The sequence below is a fragment of the Manacus vitellinus genome, unplaced genomic scaffold (genome assembly GCF_001715985.3).
Source record: "Manacus vitellinus isolate BGI_N305 unplaced genomic scaffold, ASM171598v3 scaffold_72_pilon, whole genome shotgun sequence".
NCBI classification, from domain to species: domain Eukaryota; kingdom Metazoa; phylum Chordata; class Aves; order Passeriformes; family Pipridae; genus Manacus; species Manacus vitellinus.
The window spans coordinates 2611653-2631022 of record NW_021940764.1 but is presented as its reverse complement, the minus strand read 5'-3'; the positions used below and the strand labels follow the sequence as shown (position 1 = coordinate 2631022).

At 45.3% G+C, this 19370-nt stretch overlaps 1 protein-coding gene across 1 annotated transcript in view; it reads right to left on the bottom strand.

The window, feature by feature from the left end:
* The window catches only part of GPATCH8 (G-patch domain containing 8), a 40351-nt gene extending 21241 nt beyond the window's left edge, over window positions 1–19110 (bottom strand). The window contains exons 1-2 of the mRNA XM_029964481.1: window positions 19036–19110; window positions 11078–11150 (exon numbers count right to left, since the gene is read on the bottom strand). The gene's annotated coding sequence lies outside the window, so the exon portion shown is untranslated. The remainder of the gene's footprint in view (window positions 1–11077; window positions 11151–19035) is intronic.
* Between the last annotated feature and the right edge of the window lie 260 nt (window positions 19111–19370).

Genomic DNA, 19370 nt, shown 5'->3' with positions numbered 1-19370 from the left:
TTATTATGTTTGATTTTTACATCACAACTGGCACTGTTGGTTGTGATGTAACCCACTGAACAAAGTACTTACCTTCTCCGGTGCATACCTTGAGTGAAAAAACAGAATGTTTACTTCCCTTATTATTGCTCTTGTTTGGTGTAAACAACTGTTTTGTTATACACACATACACAGGTATTATACCTTTGGGCTAAAAGATCCACAGGTTTGAATCGTGCCAAAAAGATTCCACGTGCAAAAGGTCCAAGTCTTTAAAAATGCCTCGGAAAACCTGGACAGGTGGGAACACTTTGCCAGCATCAGCTCTAATTCCTGCCAAAGCCACAGCCCCAGAGGGGCTTTTGAACTTTAAAGTACAGAGGCATGGTTTTTATTCAGAAATAAATCAAATAAATCCACTTAATTAGTTGCTCTATGGATTTGTTGATACGCCCAGGAATTTGACAGGCAGGTATCCATCAGGTCCAAAATCAGCGACCACGTTCACCCAAAATACTTTGGATTGAGCCTTGTTTTGGGTATCAAGGTTTGACAGGGTTCCTCTCACGCCCAATGGTATAATACAGTAAGCAGTGACTGCAATTTTTAGCAAAAGGACCAAATCAAAGACAGGTTATAAAAATGACTTCCTAAGTGCAATATCACTTTCATAACGTCTCAGCCAGGGATTTACTGGTAAGTGGTGAACCCAAATGGAATGGCTGGCACCAGGTGCCAACAATTTATTATTTAAATTGTTTTTCGAGCTTTTTTTGGTTTGGTTTTTTTTTGTTGTTGTTTGTTTCTTTGTTTCTCCAGCAATGGACATCTTTGGATGCAGCCTCATTGCCCTGGTAAACCCCTGTACACAAACAATGCATCAGTACTTTTGCCTTCTAAGGCAGTCAAAGTTTTTTGGTGTTTTTTTGTTGGTTTTTTTTTTTTAATTCAAAAATCCATTTGGAAATTGCAGTAGCAAGTGCTAGTGCCCATCGTGTTGGGGGGGAGAAAAAAAAATCAAGTTTGGACAGTATTAGAAATTTATGTTTAAACTGATTTTGGCAGTTCTAACACAAACAGAAACATCCCTTCTTAGCAATACCCTTTAATGAACAAGGATCAGACAAGTGTGCATAAAGAAAGGAAAGGAAAGGAAAATGAAAGACCAAGCAGAAGGATGATGGCTACAACAGAGAAAGTAAGCCTAACATTGGTGCACTGATGACAAAAGGAGTAATTCAGTCTGAAAATAAAAAATTACCACTGCTAAGTTTACCATCACCACAACAAGTCCAGGATCATAACGCTGTAAAAAAGAAACACCATTTGTTAGGCAGAAACCATGAGGGGCAGAAAATAGGCCGTTTGGCAGGGAGGATGGGTTAAAAAAAATTCAAAACAACAGGAGGCTCCTTGCTCACCCCTCCACCCCACGACCTGCTCTGCCCTGCGGAACCAGGAGCGGGAACTCAGGGCGGCTCCTTTTGGGTGTTTTGGGACAGGCTGAGCTCCTGGTGACAGCCCCGGCCCAGAGGGGCACGAGGCACATGGAATCAGGCAGTTTAAAAAGGAAACAAACCAGGATCTTAAGGAATTGCCAATGTTCTGTGCCCAAAGGAGCTCTGGTTGCAGGTGAGAGGAGGATATTCCATGCGAAAAGTGATGCCTTTGTTTTTAACTGAGTCATCCTTTCCTTACAAATAAAACACCACGGGGTGACATCCAGGGGACAAGCACCACGTCCAAACATGGCACAGCAGCAGTGCCAACCCCACACTGACCCCCTGGACCTGGCACAGCTCTGTGTCCAAGGAAAGCCACGGTGGAAGAGGGACAGGGACACGGGCAGGGCCACCTCTCACCCTGCTGGCTGCCAGAGGGGACAGGGACAGCAGCCAAAGGGGGAAATGGGACTTTTTCCTTTAGCTCTTTAAGTTCTCCTTTGAAAGAACTTCCTCAAGAAAATTTATCCTACTGCTGGGCATGCCAACAGGGTCTTTCCCAGCATGTAAATGTGGCTCTCGGACGTCTGGGGCCTCCCAGGTTTGGGGTTCCTGCTGACTTTGGTACATCAACACGCCCTGAAGGGAAAATAAGCTTTCAAGAAAGGCCCAGAATTCCCACATTTCCTGCCACACCACAGGGCTGCAAGCAATGCCACATGGACACCTAATCCCCCATGGGATAAATCCTGCAGAACACACAGTTGTGTCCCAGCCCCCTGCACCCCAAAACATTGATCTTCTTTCTGGAGCAGGTCACGAACTCCTTCACAGACTGGTCACTTTGCACAGACCCCAAACCAGAGAGGGTTATTGTATAAAACACTTCCACACACAGGGAAAACCTCTGTGGAAAGGACAGAGCAGGAACCTCCAGAGGGATGAGAAAAACAAACAGCTCACACAAGAGTCGCACCTTAGAAAATCCAATCTCAAAGTAAATTAGGTTTGTAATGATTCCCTGAATTCAGAAATGAAATGAGACTCCCAAACAGACCAGCTGTGTCTCCTTTTGCTTTCCTCTTGCCCAGGAAAAGGGGAAACCTCCCTCCCAGCTTGTGAAAAATTGCCCAGTCCCAAAGAGACCCCAAAACAACCCCCTTCCCAGAGCCCCACAGGGGCAGGGAGCACCTGCCCAGGCAGGTTTCTCAAAATTCCCACCTTTTTAATTCCACAAAGTGATTGGATATGAGCAAATACTTCACCCTCAGTGCTGTAAAGTAATAATTTTTGGGGAAAGAGTTAATCCTAATGCTGCAGGGATGTGGTGTCAGACACAAGTCCCACTGCACACGGAGGACTGTGGGTTCAGGGCCACACTCTGGCTCTGGACATGGGCTGGATGCTGCTCTTTGGAATGGGAATGCTGGACCTGCCATCTGAGACCACCCAGAAACACCAGCACTGTCAACACCAGCACACATTTCATCTTGGTTTTAAACAGTCAAAACAGAAAAGAGTTTTCACTGACAATCTGCAGATTCAGGAGAACTCCTCCCTCCAGCAGCATCATCATGGGGAACAGAATTCTAGAAATGTTTGGGTTGGAAGGGACCTTAAAAACCACCCAGTCCCACCCCCTGCCATGGGCAGGGACACCTTCCACTAGATCAGGTTGTTCCAAGCCCCGTCCAGCCTGGCCTTGGACACTTCCAGGGATCCAGGGGCAGCCACAGCTTCTCTGGGCAACCTGTGCCAGGGCCTCACCACTCTCAGAGGGAACAATTTCTTCCCAATATCTAATGTAACTTCATGTTTTTTTTTTTAGTTTAAAACCTCTACCCTTGTCCAATCACAACAGATAAGTTTCTCTGTTAAACAGACATTCAGAAATAACAGAATGCTCCCACTAAAAAGAAGATGAATCCCCAAAATTGTTCACATAATTCAGTCAAACCTCTTTCAGTGCATCCCTCATGCACAGTGTGGAAGCATCACTGAGATAAGAGACCAGCCTGAATCCTGCCTGCTGTGTCAACATCTTCATAGAAATTCCCCCCAGGTACAAGCTTTGTGGGATTTAATCCTAGAGGACTGATTGATATCACACTCTTCACTGGAGGAGAATTTCACAATCTAAGCATCTCCAGAGGACACAGACAACAGACAGAGGGACGTGGTCTCGTTGGGCACAGAGGATTTCTCCTTGTTCCTTATCTTTATGCTACAATCAAAACCACAACAAGGCACAACCTTCCAGGGGGTTTTAATTGCTCCTGGAAAGGGACTGATACAGTGAAAAGACAGCTTTGTGCAGGCAGCAGGGGGCAGTTTTAGGATCATGTCACTGGGTTTGCTCTGGTGGGTAAGGGCTGGTTTGTTCAGTCAGCACAAACCCCACTGCAGGCTCTGGAAGGGCAACAGGAACCTGGAGCCATAGATCAACACCAGGAATGGATCCATACATTCAGGGCCCTTCAGCTACACTGTCTGAGAAGTGTGAGATAGGAAGGAGTTTCATTTTCAAAGACAAGGATTTTCCAAGCTCTCAACACTCCTGGGTCTGTTTTGATGCAGCTGGGGGGGGTTGGGCTCTTCTCACAGGGAACAAGCGACAGGACAAGAGGAAACAGCCCCAAGTTGTGCCAGGGGAGGTTTAGGTTGGGTATCAGGGGAAATTTCTTCACTGAAAGGGTTGTAAAGCATTGGAACAGACTGCTCAGGGCAGTGGTGGAATCATCATCCCTGGAGGGATTTAAAAGCTGTGTGGATGTGGCACTTGGGGACATGGGTTAGTGGCAGCCTTGGCAGTGCTGGGTTCCCTGTGGGTCTGTGACAGCCCAAGAGCTGTCACATTGGAAATTCAAACTCCTCATTCAGTGCATCAATAAGAGAGAGGGGAGAAAATCCCCTCAATTTTCACTGGTGCACAAGCCTGGGGTGCCCAGCACTGGCTAAAAATGACACCACGTTATCAAACTCATTCCAACTGCTGTGAGAAGCAAAGAACAAACAAGGGCAACCTTTAATCCTGGTGTCCTTTGGGAATTAGATTTGTGAGCTCATCCTGTTTGTGTCAGATTTCTGGAAGGGGTCAAAACAATCAAGAGATTCAAACAAAGTCTGAAGTGTCCATCATCCTCAGTGACAAACATCGAGTCCCAGAGAGGAGAAAGTGTTTTCCAACAACACAAAAACTGCCCTGTGAATTTAATCCTTACTAAGCAGGGGAGAAAAGAGGAGAGAAAGACAAGTTGTAAACACCCCAGTCACATGGAAAACTTCCAATGGGAGCTCCAAACTTCTCAGACACACAAGAGAAGGCACAGAGTGGACTCTGGGACAAAAAACACCCCTAATTCAAATACTGAGCAATGGATTGAAGAACAACATGGAGGATGCTGGAGCAAGAACACAATTCTGGGATGATTTAGAATAGAAATTAGAGATAAGAGTTGCTGTCTGTGTTACCTCAACAAGTGGAGAGGGCTGAAGGGTCTGGCCTGTGCTGCAGGAGTGAGGCAGGTTGTGCATGGCCACAACCACTCACTTCCCCCACTCATCTCTCACAGTTTAATAAAACTGCTTTGCAATTACCCAGCACAAAGGGCCATAAAGGCTCACTCTAAGCCAGGAGAAGGTCGTGTGTCACAATAGCACGTGTCACTGAAAGCACAAGGATTTCACTGGCTACACCCACTCAAACCACCCTTAAACTCACCACCTGTAATCAAGAGAGGGATCTTGCACATTCAAAAGCAGACAAGGGGCAACTGCTTCCCCCAGAGGACACTGAGGCATTAAGTAAACCTCCCTTTAGGTCTGTGGTGCTGTGGGTTTTGACAGAGCAATGAAGATGGGTGTGATGACAGCAGCTTCCAAAGCCACAGCACCCAGGTTTTTCAAGCTCACTCACAGGAAAATACCACTCTTACAACCACTGCAGTGATTTATGTTGCAAAAACAAGCATGGAAATGTTCACCCATGCCAGATTTGAGGTTCCTGGGAGGACATGTTAAGATACAAGAAGATAAGACTGTGTTCAGAGCTATTCCTTGGGTAGGGCTGCCAAGCCCTTCCACACCTCATGAATAAAGGCACTGTTCGATATTTTTTCTGCCTCTTCTGTATCTTCTTGTATTCATTACAAAGCTCCAGAACCCAGAAAGAAACCTAACACCCCTCAGATGCTCATTGTTCCACTTTCACAGGCCTGACACACACCCACTGTCTGCTCCCCGGGATCAGAGGGTCCAACAAATGGGAAGCACATCAACACCCGAGCCGGGGCCATTTGGCGAGCGGGGACAGCGCCAGGATCCCAGCCCTTGGAATTCAAACCCCCAGCTCTTTCTCCAAGCTGCAGCTGCCAAGTGATCACATTTGTGACTGAGCTCAGTTGCCTGAGTGGTCAAAGCTCTGTTTATTGCTCCCCACAGGCTGAGGAACCTGGAAGCAGCAAACCCAGCGTGTGGTGCCCGCAGCCACCTGGCACAGGCTTGGAAAGGGACCCAGAGTGTCCTGTCACAGAGGAGGATCCCCCAGGGCTGCCAGGGAGCGGATATTTCCTGCCTGAGCCATGGGATCACTACTTCACCTGCAGCTCTCTGCTCTCTGCAGCTCCCAGCACTTGTCAGACGCTTCTGCTCTCTCACTGCGCTCATCCCTTGGACCAGGAGGGAATGTTTTCCCTTGTCTGAACAGATTTAGTGAAGAATGTGCCAAGGAAGAACTGCACCACAGTGATACTGGAGGGGGGGAGTGCTGACTATATTTATCAGCAGAGAATTTGCAAGTCAGAGCAGAAATCCACTTGTGTGTTGTTTTTTTCTTTTTAACTGAAAATCATGCAACAAAAATACAGTTTGATGGAGGAACTGAATTTTGGCATTTTCTAACAGATTTGATAACCTGTCTTTGCTACCTACCACAAAAGGATAAACTAAACTCAAAACACTTATAACTGCTGTTCCCTGTGTCACTGGTACAATTCATGCAATGGGTTTGGAGCACACCTTGATCAACAGGAACAGCACTGCCCTGATAATCTGTGCAGGGTTACTGCTTTCAGCCTGACTGGAAGGGGACAAGGGTGCAGGAAGGGTTCCCAGCTCCACATGGCTCAGAGAGCTCCCAAGACACAGCCCTGCCCTCTCCTCCCAGCATTACATCAGCAGAGCTGCTCCCCGGGAAGATCCAACCCCTTCCGGAACAGTTATGCTGAAACAACGCCAACATTTCACTAAAAACACAAGCAAACACGAAGGGAGGTGTTACTGAACAGGAAAAGGAATCACAGAAGGCATTTCTTTAGGACCAAAGGCTGCAGGGAAAGTTGCTGCTGCCACCACAAGGACCTGCCCCCGAAGGGATGTCCCTTCTCCAAACACAACCTGCTGCTCCTATTTCCTGAGCACTGCAGACAACCCCAGGCCCAGCACCACCCACCTTGCAACTCAACTTCCACTGAACATTTCCATCATACTCAAGTGCTGAATGAGCTGCCTCAGCCCCTGAGGGACAAACTATCCCAGAGGTTTTAAGGCCCAGTTCCAGTTCTACACTAACCCCCCACGTTACCTGAGTTATTTGATTCACAACAGACACACTGAAGGGCAGCCCAGCCATGACAAAACCTTTTTATCTGTTGCCATTGCAGAATACTAGATTGTGACTCACCTCTCAGAAATACCACAAAAGATCAGGATAATCCCAGTCTTGGGAACACTGTGGGAATGTGAATTAAATCAATGCTTTTAAATGCATCAAATTAATACAGGACACAGTTTTTGCTATAGGGAAACTTTAACTGCTTCCTGTAGAGGTGCTGGAGCTGTTTTTAAAGGGTCAAGGCTGCAGTGAGGCAAGAACATTTCCTTAAGAGAGAACTTTAAAGAGGTAAATCTACAAAAGTGTGTTGAACAATTACAGTTATTAAAACTGGCTTAGGACGAGCTGGACCTGAACTCCAAAGCTGGGCAATCCTTCCTCTGAGTCCCTTCCATAAGGCCAGTAAACATCAAACCTTCCCACTGCCCTCTCTGAACTGCCCAAACCCTCCTCAACCCCTGCTATGACCAAGGAAACAGCAGGGTAACCTATTCAGCTTCCCCACATCTAATTAAATGAGATTAAACTACTGGTTTTAGTCTTCCAGACATATCTCTAAAATACTATTGCCTCATATTAAACACACAAGTCCAAAAGAAAAAAAAATCCAGAAGTTTTCAGCACAATTATTTTTTTTTAAACAAGACTTGTCAAAAAAAATTGACAGGGAAAAGCTGAAGAGCTTATAAAAATATTTTCAACTGTGTGATTAAAATTATACCACTTCTGCATGGCAGTCTCATGGCTTTTCATAATACTCCTTTAACATATTGGGAAATACTCATTCCAAGAGAAATCATTAGAGTATTTGAATTTAGATTTCACTCAGCCCTCTCATTCCCCTTCTGACTTATGTAACTCCTGATTTATTCACAATCCTCGGGCTCATTTAGCACAGGACTTCACACGAAGGTCAGCCAGTGTTTTTAACCACATCTCTTCTAGTTTCATCTTACCAGCAGACCACAAAATTCTAGATTATCAACTCCACGTGTTCCCCCAAAGATAAAACAGGCTACAGTCACCATTTTCTCACTTGTCACAGCACAACCATCACATGTCTCTATGGAAAAGTGGCTCCCCAAGCCACACTTCCCAAAATAAAAAAGATCCCTGTCAACTGGCAACCCCCTCTTCTGCTTTTTCACATTCAGTGCCTGTTAGCAAGTTGAAGCACCATTTCCAAATATAACACAAGTTGTTTGTGGGGAAAAACAACATGAAAAACATCAGGGGAAGAGATGAGCAGAGGAATGACTCTGCTGAATTCGTTATGAGCATGTCTGAACCCGGATCCAGCACTGGTGTGGTCACAGTTGACAGCACTCCCCTGCCTGATGCTCCACTCAGCACATCTCCAATTAAATAAAAGATGCAGATGTTTCTTTCTTCCCCAAGTGGCTCAGCTCTTCTCCTTAACAAGAGTTACACCACCAGGCAGCTGCTCCAGTGGGTACAGAACGACTCTGCTTCTGGAATTTTGCTGAGAATGAGCCACTTTGTACCACACAGCACATTTCTACCACCGGCAATTGGCAAGTGGGAATTTTAGGCTGTTCCAGATCCCACCCAGAGGCAGCTCAGCACCCTCACCACAGCATTCCATCCACAGTGGGAAGTTAGGATGCAGGAAGCCATCCCAGGGGACAGTCCTGCAGTGGGAAGTTCTTGTTGGACAACACCACAAGAGCCTGACTACAGGAAACAAACATTTCTGATGGCAAGTGTAACGTGGGATAACTTTGGGATTCGCAGAACTAAAGAGGGAGCCCCAGTTCAGATGAACATCTAGAACCAAAAGTGACATAACAAAAACCAGAAAACTCATCCACTTCCCTTCTAATTAAAGTGCATGGACAAAAGATGAATGCAATATGAATTGTATTTATGTAATTTCAGAAGTTTTGAGGGTCTGATGCAAGGGTTCCACATCCACAGCTCAGGGTTTCTTGAAGGGGTTCTGATTCTGCTGCACCTCCTCACTACAGGCTATTTCAGATTCTAGGCTCAAGCACAGCATGAACCAAGAAGAATTAACAGCATAAACACTCCTACATCTCTTTAGAAACCTCTTCTGGTCTTTTCTCAGCAAGGCAGTGTGGAAGAGGGGAAGAACTTTTGTTCTGCTCCCCCATTCTCAGCACACATCAAGTGACTTTGCTCTTTGAACTCCAAGAATAAGATTAAAAGTGGATGCAAATGTTTCCTTCCTGACATTTTGTATTTGGATTTTTGGGACAAGTCATGCAAAAAGGTCACTGGATAATGAAATAAACACTCCCAACACGATCCTCACCAGTGCCACAGGCTCTGGCTGCTCAGAACTCAGGGGGAAAAGCTGGAGCAGCAGCACCTCTCCATATCCTCTGCCTGCCCAGGACATGGGTTGGAGAAGCTGGACAGGGCACTGCTCCCCTTCCAGAAGGTCAAAGGCACGATGAAATTCCTGCCCATGTTCCAAAGCCTACGTTAGGGAGGTTCCAGCACTGAACTGGGTTTAACTGGATGGGTTATTTTTACTCCTGTGCTCCTGGAGGAGGAGCAGGACAGCCCTCCCAGCCCATCCCCACGACTTGGCTGTAGCTCCCAAACAGTTCAAACCACCAGAGCTTCAATAATACGTGAGTAAGAGACGTGGAACAGCTTCAGTGCCATGAAAGGCACAGTGGGAACATCTAAATGGGGACAAGGATCAAAGTGCAACTTCCTGCTGGGCCCTTGGGACACGGTGACACCACCATGGGCAGCCCTTGGGACAGTGACACCACCATGGGCAGCCCTTGGGACAGTGACACCACCATGGGCAGCCCTGGTGTGCTTGTTCCTGGGACAAGGTGACACCACCGCCCTCCTGCCCCAACTCCAGACCTCCAGTCCCATCATCTGTGTTCAATGCATCACGTCAGTGCCAGCAGCACCTTGGGAACAGGCCCCTGGGCTGTGCTTTGGGATCCACCTGTGGCTGGGATAAGGCTTTACCTTGGTTCAAGTCTCTGTGTTTCCACACTGGTGACACACGGAGCAACAGGGCACCCAAAAGAGAAAACACACCCAGTTACATCCCGGGAGCCACAGGCCAAGAGGTGACAGCTACAACCCCATCCTGAGGTTTGGCCCCAGCAGGGACATGACAGGACTGCAGTGCCATGCATTAACCAGAGGAATTCCAAGGGAAACCCTTGTTAGAGGAAGCCAGAAGCATTAACCACCAACACAGTCCTGCCTGAGAGGTTACAGAGTCTCAGTCCAGGGGATTAATGTGCATTCCCAGAGTTTGTTACCTCTCCACAGTCCTCCAACTGCACAGACACACCCATCTCTAGGGCTCACTCAGGGAATTCCAATTACAAGCCTCCAGGTCTTCAGACTACGGGCATGGGAACATGGGTCAGTTACTCTGAGCTTCAAACACTTCCACAGGTTTCTACAGAAACGGGATTTAGTGTCACAGGAAGAATTTAGGGTCGAGACAGCAAGAGGACAAGGTGTTCTGGTTCAAACAGCACTACAGTGTCCCAAGGAGATTGGCTAAATCCCTGACAGACATGCTGGGAACAGAAATAAGTGAAACCTGTGACATCCCTGTGGAGAAACCAGGAGTGAGCCTCTCCCATCCATGAGAACCTCTGCCACCACTTCCCATCTCCAGGGGGCCCTTTACTCGCCTTCTAAGGGCTTCTGACCCCTGAGAGCACACACAGATCATCAAACTACCTCCAGTCTTTAATTCTTTTAATCCCAAAGCATCCAGCCAGCAGAGCAGCATCCCAGTTTGGAAGCTGCACTCCCTGTTGGTGTGTAGGACGTTAATCCTCCTCCCTCCACGGTGACTCTCACACCACACACACGCTCACACCACCTCTAACCTGCACCAGCAAGTGAGGCAGCAGCTTCCACTTCCACACTGCTAAATGTGAAACTCAACAGTGCAACTGTTTGGATATATCAATAATGGAAAGACAATCTAATCTAGGAACAAAAAGCAGAGATCATTTCGTTAAAGACCAAGGTGTGGAAGGTTTCAGACACAGGAGACTGGACTTACCCTGCAGTGACTTTCCCAATCCCTGGCCCAGCTTCCACCCATGTTTCTGGAGTAAGCGGTGTCCAATATTATCCTGACAGACAGAACAGAGAAAACAAACCAAAAATATTCCAATAATATATTCTTCGCTTCCCGCTGACATTTAAACATGTGATGAGCAAGAGATCTTTCTACATATATATGCATGCAAAAAAAATGCTACTGAAAAGGCAATAGATGCCCAATAAAAGGGAAAGACAAATGTCAAAAATTGCTGGCTAGAATTTTTCCAGGGGGATGGGGATCAGGGACGGTCACTTTCTGATGGTGTGCTGGGCAACTTTTGTGTATCACGTTTAAAATAAATAAAAAATAATAGTAATAATAATAAAAAAAAAAAGCAATGTGGGAGAAAATAAAGTGTACCAATAAAAATTGACAGTAAAAAGCATAAAATCAAGCTATTTATACAATCATATCCATCACCTAGACAGCACCACTTAAGATTTTTTTGGTAAAGAAAATCTACAATGTGTTTAGTCATTTTGTTTGTGTGTCAGGCTTTTATAATACTGAGTAAGTTGTAAGTGCAAGACTGCCCCACCACTAGAAACCAAAACACAATCAGAGCAAAATCCAGGCTAGACTTGATTGGGTTTTTTTTATATATGTGTATATATATATATAAACTAGCATGCAGCCAATATTAAACTGAAAAAACAGTGAGGTTAGTAAAACAAAAAAATAAAATCAATTAAATAAAATGAGCTCAAGCACAGACTGGGTGATGCATTTCACATGTAAACTAACAAAAATACTAAGATGTTAGAATGAAACAGGCCTAGCAATAAGTTAACAGCAAGGAACCATTAGTGCATGTAGGGGAAACAATAAGCATAATGTCTCATCTTCCTAAACAAAAAAGCTATTTTGGAATAAGTGGAAAAGTACTGACGCAGCAATTAAGTGTCAGCTTTTGGAAATCAGGTTGAGCAAGGCTCAGGGTGGAAATTGTTGTGTTTTTCTGCAAGGTTTGTGCCCCCAGACAAAGAGCAGAGCACTCAGGGCACCCTCCAAGCATCTGAGCTGACAGCTCTGCCCTTGGTGACCAGTTTACCCAGTTAGAAGCAGTGACCAACTGCCAACTCAGCAAAGGAGGACTCTGGGTTGGGACCACGTTCACCTCCTAATCATCAAAAATAAAAATAAAAATAAAATAGGCACTTGGTGGTTATTAGTTCTCATAAGGCAAATAACTTGACATATACAGAAATATCCTGAATTATAACAGGATCCATAACACTGAGGGTACAGGGAACCTTAAAAAAGAATTATATATATATATATATGTATGCTGAAGGTTTCTTTAATTAAATAACCAAGTCATCAACACAAACCAGAGTACCAGTGGTTTTGTCACTCCACAGGGTTTGCAGAACTTTGGTGAATCAGCTTGAAGGGCACAACCTTTCTAAAGATATTGGCTGCATGGATATATTTTTTCCTCAAAAAGATGTTATCAAGCATAAATTTTGGAATTTTTCCTGATATCCCAGTAAAGCACTGTCTGTCTGTATTTCTCAAGGAATAAGTGCATGTCTTTCCCATAGTACTGGCTCTCCCCCAGGACATAATTAGGCCCCCGTGGGGAAAAAAAAATTTGAACCAGGAAAAGTAAAGGAATGTCTTGGGATAAAAGCAATAAACCAAGATGGATTCCCACCACAAACACCACGGAGAGGACTGGGACTGTCTGTCTGTTGGGAAGAGGAGGAAAACTTACCTGCAGGCACACCTGCCCTGAGCACAGAGTGCCCAGGCCTGGAGCTCGAGGGGCTGGGATAAGGCACTAATTGTCCTACCCTGACAAAGGATCTTTGAATCTCTCTGTGCTGACAAAAATGGCTGCGTTTCCCAAAAAAAAAAAAAACAACAAAAAAACCAAAACAAAGAAAAAATAAATAAATCCAAAGGACAAGGAGTACTTTGCATCTTGGCCAAGTGGAGATGAGACATTGTGCTGACTGTGTGTGTTATGAATGCACTAAAATAAAGACAGATGAAGCAGAACGCTATTCCAAAAGCAGTGCAAGTGGAGTGAAAGCATTTCCATACGAACCTGGCTTTAAAAACTGGGCTGTCAAAAGAACAGTTAAATGTAACACAAAGTAAGAAACTGTCCAATCACTAATGGTAGTTTTTTTTTTTTCTTTTGCTTTGTTTTCAATTCACTGCTTGCAAGTAATGTATTTATTAAAGAAGAGTGAAAGCATAAAATAAATTCAACAAGTCAAGACCAGCTGGGAGATTCAAGAGCGGTGTGTTGTGACTGACACAGTGAAGGGGGAAACAAATGTTAAAGGGAAAAAGAAAAATTTAGAAGGGTTATACACATTAGCACCACTTTTACAGAACCACTCAAGAGGATGGTCGCGAGCTGTTTGACATAAATTGGAATTATGCCTGAACGTCGTCCTGTCTCAGTTCCCAGGAAGGGGGTGGTTTTCCCAGCCCAATTTTTTCCATTTGTTTGTTTACACAGTGGAGCTAATTTTAAATCCTGCTGAATTGAAATGGAGCATCTTCTGTTTCGCTGAACAGGGAGGAGAACTCCAGTAATTTAATATTAATCTTTGAGCTGGGACCTGGTCATTAGTCTGCTCGTTTCCAGCCACGTTCAGTCTCCTCCCTCCTTTTCCAATGGCTCTGCTGGTCCTTTGACAGAGGCAGACTGACAGAACTGCTCTTCAGTGCAAATGCTGCTCTAAAAATGAAATGACTGAAGGCCAGGCTTGCTGGGCTCCCATGTGGGGCCAGTCTGCAGAGCCTGGGGAGTAGCCAGGGGTACTGGGACCAAAATTTGACATGGAGCAGCGAATGCTGCAACAGCCAGCAGCTTTTTTCATTTAAATTGCATTTTTAAGTGACAGTTCTGTAAAAGTACAGCCTCTTTCACATAGAAAAGATGGTTTTTTCCACAGAAAACTTCCTGTCCGTGTCAAAGGCTGTCATTCCTTTTGAACAGACTATCCTCAGCTGCAGCACTTTTCCTACAGAAGAGCTGCACTGATGCACAGAAATGCCACAGCCGAGGAGGGCTGGTACGAGTCTCCTCACTTTCTTCCTCTGCCCTCCTGGAGCTCCCCGTGTTACAGCCACAATAAAATTTACTGAGGCAGCCAAAACAGGTGTCCCAATAGGTGTTTGAGTGAGCAAGGGGGCTCTCCTGTACCACCCAAGGGGGTGGGCACCCAGCCGTGGGGGCTGTGGGTGCTCCATGCAGGGAGAGCAGCTCTGGGTGGAACAACTCACACCCCCCAGCATCATCTCACCCCTCTGGAGCTGATCACCAGTGATCATTTCTATTTACAGATGGAGAACTTGGCATTAATGACAGAGCATTCCAACTTTTCCAAAGGGTATAGGAAATGCAAGGTCTTGACTGCACGAAACCCTCATGGAGCTGGGGAAAAACCTCATCCCAAGTGAGAGGCTCCACCAGCTCCAAACTGGGCTCCTCAGTTCCCCATCCTGTGCCCTCACAAGATGCCCTTGGCTGCTTTCCACAGGGATCAGTGATTCCTAAATGGGATATCCCCAGCAGAAATTTCTGACAAAGGTTCTGGTCGACAGGAAAAGAAATTGCTTCAAATTCAAACATCTGGAGGAGAACACAAAGGTTTTGGTGATGCCTGCGGGGTGATGCTGCGTTATGGATAAACCACAGCCCTCGTTTTGCCTGACAGGTTTTCCATGAGATCCCCAGGGATTGTATCCCCACTGCCCATCCCAGCACGGGCAGGAACCATTCGTCTCTTGAGTGGATTGTAAGCTGTGCTCACTGTGTATGGAGGAATCTATAAGCAAGGATCGGATGCTACTGGGTGAACCCATGCAAACAAGAGGTTGAAAAGATTCCCAAAACAAAACCTAGAGCTCACTACAGATGACACAATGAAGACCAGAGAGAAAAGCCAAATAGTAATGCTACACCATTCAGCTTCCAGAAGCACATTATTTATAGCGCTGTCCACATATGGCTGCTGCTAAATGTCAAATCAGCAGCCTCATCAAATGACACTTTGGAACTAGTGGAGTCCACAGATCTGTACAGATTTCCAGTGCGACACAGCCCGGCCCCGGCTCGGCCAGGCTCCAGCAGCCCGTGGTGTCAGACACCACCGACTGCAGCCTGGGCTGTGGGGAGCTCAGGGACCTCCTCTGTGCCCCAGCAGCGTTAGAGAGAGGGGAAAGGACATTTGTTAGTCAGGACAAGGACAAACTAACAAGCTCCAGGGTGAGTGGGGGGTTCCCAGCGTGGCCTCCAACCTGCAGCGGTGCCGGCGCGGGTGGAGCCCTGACACTGCCTGCACGGGGCCGGGGCTGCTCCGGGGGGCTCTAGGGGGGTCTAGTGCTGCCTCCTACTCCATCTGCACTGCTGGGACGAGGCAAACCAGGAATTCACAGCCAAGAGACTCGATAAACAAGCAGAGATAAGGAATTAACGTGAAGAAAATCTGGATTCTGTTCAAGCTGCAATACTTTGTGACTTCCCGTTCGGGTACCTGAACTCAGTGCACTCAAAATACTTCAGAACAAACACATGCAGCTTCTGGGATCTAAAAAAAGGGTGAAGTGCTCTGATTTTTCAAGGACATCAGACAGCAGTGGTTGCACTGACGTGAACAGCCAGTGTAAGTGCAGCATCTTTCAAACCACAGCAAGAAAAAATGTTACTTGTGGGGGGGAAAAAAAATTATCAGTATTTGCAGCTCTGAAGAGTCCATTGATATGAAATATTTTCTTCAATTTAGTAATGGAAAATAGCTGGCACTCGTTCAGGTCCATCCCTAGCTCCTGGCAGCTCTGTTTTCCATAAATGTACTCTGGTCAGAGTCGCATGTTTCAGTCCAGACATCTTTGGCCTAAACTCGCTGCACACAGCAGGATTTCCACAGGAACAAAAACACCAGTAGGCTAATTGAGGACACGTTTCAACATTGTAATGATCTGTAGACTCCCCAAACCTATTTTTCCAGCCACCTTTGAGTTGCATGCTGTAGCAGTACAGTCAGCACCTCTCAACAGATAATGCTGCAGAGATGGATCTCACGTCAGCTGGGAATGTCGCTCGGACACGGCACGGGAAACCCTCCACCCCAGGACCTCCAAGCACAGCTACCCGTGGGCTCTGGAGCATTTCCACGTCACTAACATGTGGGAAACTGCATTTAAGAGAATATATTTAATCCACCCTTCAGTCTGTAGAATAACCTTAACCTTCTAACTGGGGAGTGCTTTGATCTGCCGTGGCTATAAACACAGGATGGTTCACCACCCAAACTATTTCCACACTGAGAAGCAGAGCCTCACTCATGACTCTGAGCAGATTCCTTGGAAAAGGTCAGTTGGATTTGGATTGCTAACAGAGAACTGGTAAACGATTATAAACCAACTTGTTAATATTGAAATATTATTGAAATAATATTTAGATGTGTGGTAGTTTCAAAACATAGACTCGCCCTTACTCTTTCCCTCTCAATTTCAGCTCTGGGTGAGCAAACAGCTTAAAATACAACAAGAAAAAAAATTATTAAAAAGCAGAATGAACATCCCTTTCCTGGTGAAAAATCTTGCAGAAGTGCCCCACTGAACCCTGTCAAGAAAACTGTTCCTTCTGTTAATGTGTGTAATCTGCCAATTCAAAAAGCACATTGGTCATTAATAGTGTGGAAGGAAAAATCACCTCCACAGGTGCCAGGAAACTTGACACTCCCCAGATGGAGAGTTTCTTTTAAGAACCAACAATGTATTCTGCAAAGACCACGTGAGGATGAACTCCAAAAGTGACCAGGTTGTTCCTGACACTGGGCTTGTCCATGAGGCCAAAAAAACACCCCATGCAGCAACCACAGCTTTGAAATCCTGGGACAAGGACACTGGCACAGCTGCCCAGGGCAGGGGGGAGTCACCATCCCTGGAAGTGTTCAAAAAACGCCTGGATGTGGCATTTGGGGACATGGGTTAGTGGTGGCCTTGGCAGTGCTGGGGGAATGGTTGGACCCAATGATCTTAGAGGGCTTTTCCAATCTTAATGACTCTGTGATTCTCTTATTACAGACAAAAGAAGAGTGAAACAAACTGTATTTTGAAGAAAAATTTGAGGTTTTAACTCCTCCTCCTCCCAAAACAAGACATTCTCTTGTACTCTTTACCCAACTGTTTTCAAATATAACCATTAGGTTGAATTGTACCTACCAAAAAGTTGTAAAGATTAATAATGTCCTGACATTTGGATGGTGAGAGAGATATATATGAATAAAATATTACAGCCATAATTTAATTTAATTTTGCTGCTGCAGTTCAACATTAATCAAACTGCACAAAGCATTACTCCTACAGATGCTGTGAAGTGCACTGTGAGCCCACATGCCCTCACTGCTGGGTTCAGGGTACCTGCTCATGGTTTAGGCATCATTCCCTTTGGAACACCAGAGATGTGATCTGTGACCCCTTCTGTTCCTCTCTTTGGGAAAACACTTTTGGAAATCAGGTAACCAGTCTAGTCTGCAAGCAGCATTTGAATATTTTGAAATTCTAATTTCCGACGTGGCCCAGAGTAGGCTACCAACAAGTACTTCCCATTACATTTACATCAGGAATCCAGCTTGGCATTTTAATTAAAATCACCAGGTAAGATTGAAGCATTCAGGAGAGCTTTGGGTAGGAATTCCCATCTCTGCAGCATTATCTCATGCGTCATCAATTACTGCCATGCCTAAATCTAGCATCATGCCAGCACATTAAGACAGTAGGTACTATATGCAGTGTTCACTGGACCAGAAGAACAGAAATAAGAAGGGGGAAAGGAAACCCTAGAGAAGAAATTAAAAAAGGCAGACCGTGCAATACAAACCAGATCATGGCTGCTTAGCTAATATGGGCCAACTGCTGCGGAAGAAAAACGTCGAACACCCCAAGTTGGGTAAATTTTTTTGGTAAACATCTAAACACGCACACAAACACACACAACACCAACCTACACACCAACGAGAAAGAGAGACTGAGCTTCTGCTAACACTTAGTGCCTCCTGAGTGCTGACTAGGGGGGAGAAACTTTCATAATGTATCGGGGGAAAGAAACACTTGACGAGTTAATTTCTTAACAAAAATCTGGGCTTAATCAGAACGCCACTAAGTGTCCCTGGATTAGTCACCACAAGTTTTCTTGTTTCTGCAAGAAACTGAAACTGAAACTCAGTGTGCCAAACTTGGGTCCATTTTGGGCTGAACGAGCTCAGTTTAGGCTGAACAAGCTACTGTGCCTGAAACCAGCAGAAGGGGCTTTGCAAAGAGCAAAAGAGTCAAAAAGCTCCTTTTTTTTTTTCAGCTCCAAAAAGCTTAAAAAGGTAAAACTAAATAAAACTTAATTCTTCCCCATCTTATGGGGGAAAATATATTCCACACCTAATTAAAGGTAAAGCAACTTTACAGAAAGGCTCAGGGCAGTTTCAGCTCTGTGGGGAAGGACTGCTGGACTAACACTGATCCCTCTCTCCACACTCCAGGTGTCGTTCTAACACTTTTACACACCAGTAGTTTTCCAAAAATATAAACTAAAAAGGAGCAAAATACATTTAACTACACTATCCCATCAGGTTTGCATATGAATTAAACTGATTCTTCAAAGAAAAGTATAAAAACTTAAAATAAATACCTATGAATGAATGTATTACTTTAATTAAGTCCTGAAATATCACGTCGAGCTCAAATTTGAACTCACCTATGGTTTTAGAACTACTTCAAGATTAAATCCCAGGCCCACTTAAGCTCAGCATGCAATTTACCACCAAAAATTAACCCTGACTGCCACCAAGGTGCCCACTCCTCTGAGATTTGACTGCATTCACATCAAGTACCATCCGATCACGGCCCAATTCCGGGTGGGATGGGGGTGCTGATAAGTGGGGGGGTCTTACCGATTCGATAGGCTTGTCTAGAGATGCCTGTTCTATCTCCAGGTGCCCCTCTTCATACTGATCAAAGTGATTGCCCTGCAAGAGAAAACAAGGGTCAGCTCCCACAGCACAGCACACACTGCCAACACTTTCGTTTTGGGAGTCAGGTTTGGCTACAGTGACATGTTTTATATAATTCTGCTAAAAAATAAACTTGTTAAACCCGAGTTCAACTCAGTGTATCAGCTATAAGGACAAAAAAAAACCCTAAAAAATAAGTCAACTTGATGATAATCATAAATTGTATAAGTTGGCAAAACATCATACATTTACACTGACAATACTTCTGGGTTTTT